Source organism: Felis catus, chromosome C2 (assembly GCF_018350175.1).
Source record: "Felis catus isolate Fca126 chromosome C2, F.catus_Fca126_mat1.0, whole genome shotgun sequence".
Classification (NCBI taxonomy): Eukaryota; Metazoa; Chordata; class Mammalia; order Carnivora; family Felidae; genus Felis; species Felis catus.
In genome coordinates this window covers 38877864-38881197 of record NC_058376.1, presented here as the reverse complement: position 1 = coordinate 38881197, position 3334 = coordinate 38877864, and the positions used below count along the sequence as shown (strand labels likewise).

General features: G+C 39.7%; 1 long non-coding RNA gene across 1 annotated transcript; it reads right to left on the bottom strand.

The window, feature by feature from the left end:
- Nucleotides 1-361: 361 nt before the first annotated feature.
- Nucleotides 362-2630, bottom strand: LOC123379913. The gene is made up of 2 exons (XR_006584951.1): nucleotides 1779-2630; nucleotides 362-447 (listed from the first exon to the last, which is right to left on the bottom strand). It is a non-coding gene; the product is annotated as an uncharacterized LOC123379913 (long non-coding RNA).
- Nucleotides 2631-3334: the final 704 nt, after the last annotated feature.

Here is a 3334-nt window from a genome sequence, read left to right as displayed (position 1 = left end):
TACTTTTAAGATACGGAATTCAGGACTCAAACTGACAATCTGGAGTTAAAGTAAGGGAAAAAAAAAACATCAAGGTGACTTCATGTCTGAAATACATAGTGATTTTAAAAGCTTTGAATAAAATTCACTTAGTTCAGCTCTGATTCTGTAGCTTTTTCTCCTCTCCTCCCTCCACCTTCTGTTTATCTACAGAGTAAGAAGTTTAGAAGACTCCTGAAAATGAAGAAATCAGATATCCCAAAAACCTCTCAATACAAGGGACAAAAAAATCTGAATAAAACAGAATATTAAACACATAACTCAGATTGCAGTAATTTAAGATAATTCAAAAGAAGAAATAATCCTTTTACTTGCATTTTTGTTCAAGATACTCCCGACTCTCGTCTGAAGGCCTGCTTTCCCTGTGGTCCAAACAGTGCTGGATCTTCTCCCCATAACTCTGCACCTCTGGGAGTAAAGATAACACAGTTCTCCATGATGGCCCTTAGTAGACTTCAGAACGTTCCTTCTTTTTCTTTAACAACAGATTCAACTTTCAATCTTACATTATCACATTAGGTTACCAACTAATCTACAATTTCCCTTTAATCTGCTTAACCCCTGAATCATTTTTTATTTTTCCATGAGTTTAGCTCTATTACCTGTCATAAGTGGTTTCATTACAGGTGTAGACAATCCTTTTCATACTATGGCTTGTCCTTCAAGTCTCTCCTTCAAGTCTCATACTCTCCTGTACTTCAGCCATTCACTCCAATGGGGAATCAATGATCTTTACTCTTATAAATAACTGAAACCCCTCCATAATCTCAATTTCATGTATCTTGCTTTAGGAGAACTAAAAATCGTACTGTGTTAATGTTAATTTCCTGTGATGGTTATTGTGCAATTACATAAGACAATATTCTTATTTGTAGAAAATAAAATATTTGGAACTGATAGAAATTGATTTTGACTACCTAATCTCAAACGGTTGGCAGAAAATAAGGATTTTATGCCTACTAGATTTTTAACATTTACATAATTTTGATATTGTTTCAAAGTTTTCTTTTTATTTTTTTAAGTTTATTTATTTTCAGAGAGTGAGAGAGAACCAGTTGGGGAAAGGCAAAAAGAGGGAGGGGGAGAGAGGATCCAAATGGGCTCTGTGCTGATATGCTGACAGCAGCAAGACCGACGCGGGGCTCAAACTCATAAACTGTGAGATCATGACCTGAGCCAAAGTCAGACACTTAACCAACTGAACTACCCAGGCACCCCTTGTGTCAAAGTTTTAAAAACACGTATCTACAAATTATAAAATATCACAGCAGGTGCCTCAGTAGTCCCATTGATGAAGGACCACTTTAGAGGGGTCCACAGCCTATAATGTAACAATTCACTATGAATAAAGTGGAGATTGCTAGAGAGAAAGTGTGCAATATACCAAATCATTATGGGAAAAAACACTTTGGTTGGAGGAGCTAGAGGATTCACTTTCAATCTAAGTCTAGATTTAACCCTCCAAAACACTTCCCAACACATGGAGATGAGTGTCAAAAGTTTCTTAAGCATCTTTAAAACTGCTAAAAGGTATGACCCTGAGGAACTCTCAACCCTCACTTTGAATACTGCCCTTGGACCCTCCTGCACATCAACAGCAAGTGATAGATTTCACAAACTTAAACACAAGTTGTTTTTTTTCTTTAAAACATTTTCTAAAAGTTCAGTAACTATTAAACAGGAATTAGAGGAAAAGACATGGCAAGTGAGAGTGTACAATTGAGAAAAAGGAAGCCCACCTTTAAAGTTGGGATCTCCCAAGTTCTCCAAAAGGCCGTATCTCCTGGGTAGCCATGCTGTCTTCTCTATGATGGGATACTTTTGGAAGGCATTTTAAAGGCTGGAAGGCTGGAAATCGTGAGTTAGCAAAATTAGGCCTGAGGAGGAACATCTGCCACAGTTCAGGTCTCAGTTGAACCAGGTCAAGCTCTCTAGTGGGTTCAGGTAGATCTCATCATCATTTAGGAGTCTTGCATGCATGCAAGCCCAACTTCTCCCCTACCCAGCCTCAACAGATCAATGTTCTCAGTCAGGCTTGTAGATGCCAACCTGGCCAAAGAAGCAAGAACATGTCCCTTTAACTTCGAGGTCAAGAAGTAGAAATGCTGACCAGGCCATGAGTATAGTTTGATTTGTAACTGTTAAATTCATAGACATAAGATTTTTAACCTTCATTTTGACTCGAACCTGATCCTGAAACTTTAGGGGCTGGCCTGCTCATCTCCTAGCATGCTATCAGTTTCCCTGTCCCAGCAACTCAGACTGCTTGTTGCTTTGAGCCTGCAAGCTCATTTCCACTTCAGGACTCTCACCTGCTAAACTTCTGCCCATAAAGATCTTCCCTGGCTCACGTATCCATACCACACAGTCTCCTGACCCCTCCACCCCCAACCACCATATTTAAACCACACACCTGCCCCTTTGTTCTCTTGGGGTTTACTCACTCTACTTTATTTTGTTTACATCACCTAAACACTGTAAAACTGAAACTCTGTTTCATATTTATCTCCCCATTAGAAGGCCATTAAAGGCCACAAAGGCAGGAATTTAATCTTTTTTATCATGTGGCCCCAATATTTAGAGTACAATATAGCTCCCCAGTAAATACCAGATAAATGAATGAGTGAACTAGAAAAGGATGTGAAGTAACACGATTTTATTCTTTAAAAATTAAGATTATAAACAATTGAATACATAAATTTGTAACATCTAAAATAAGCAAGTGTTATACAAGAGCTAAAAGTGTCTAAAATATTGAGATGATCATGATCACATAATTATTTTAATGTTTCCTTATTTTTGAAAAAGAGAGAGGGGCGCCTGGGTGGCGCAGTCGGTTAAGCGTCCAACTTCAGCCAGGTCACGATCTCACGGTCCGTGAGTTCGAGCCCCGCGTCGGGCTCAGGGCTGATGGCTCGGAGCCTGGAGCCTGTTTCCGATTCTGTGTGTCCCTCTCTCTCTGCCCCTCCCCCGTTCATGCTCTGTCTCTCTCTGTCCCAAAAAATAAATAAAAACGTTGGAAAAAAAAAATTAAAAAAAAAAAAAGAAAAAGAGAGAGACAGGGTGTGAGCAGAGGAGGGGCAGAGAGAGAGGGAGACACAGAATCCGAAGCAGGCTCCAGGCTCTAAGCTGTCGGCACACAGCCCGACATGAGGCTCTAACACAAGAACTGTAAGATCGTGACCTGAGCCGAAGCTGAAGGCTTAACCGATTGAGCGACCCAGATGCCCCCATAATTATTTTTTTTTTAAGATGCAGATAAGCATTACAAGCATAGTTACATAGAACCACTCAT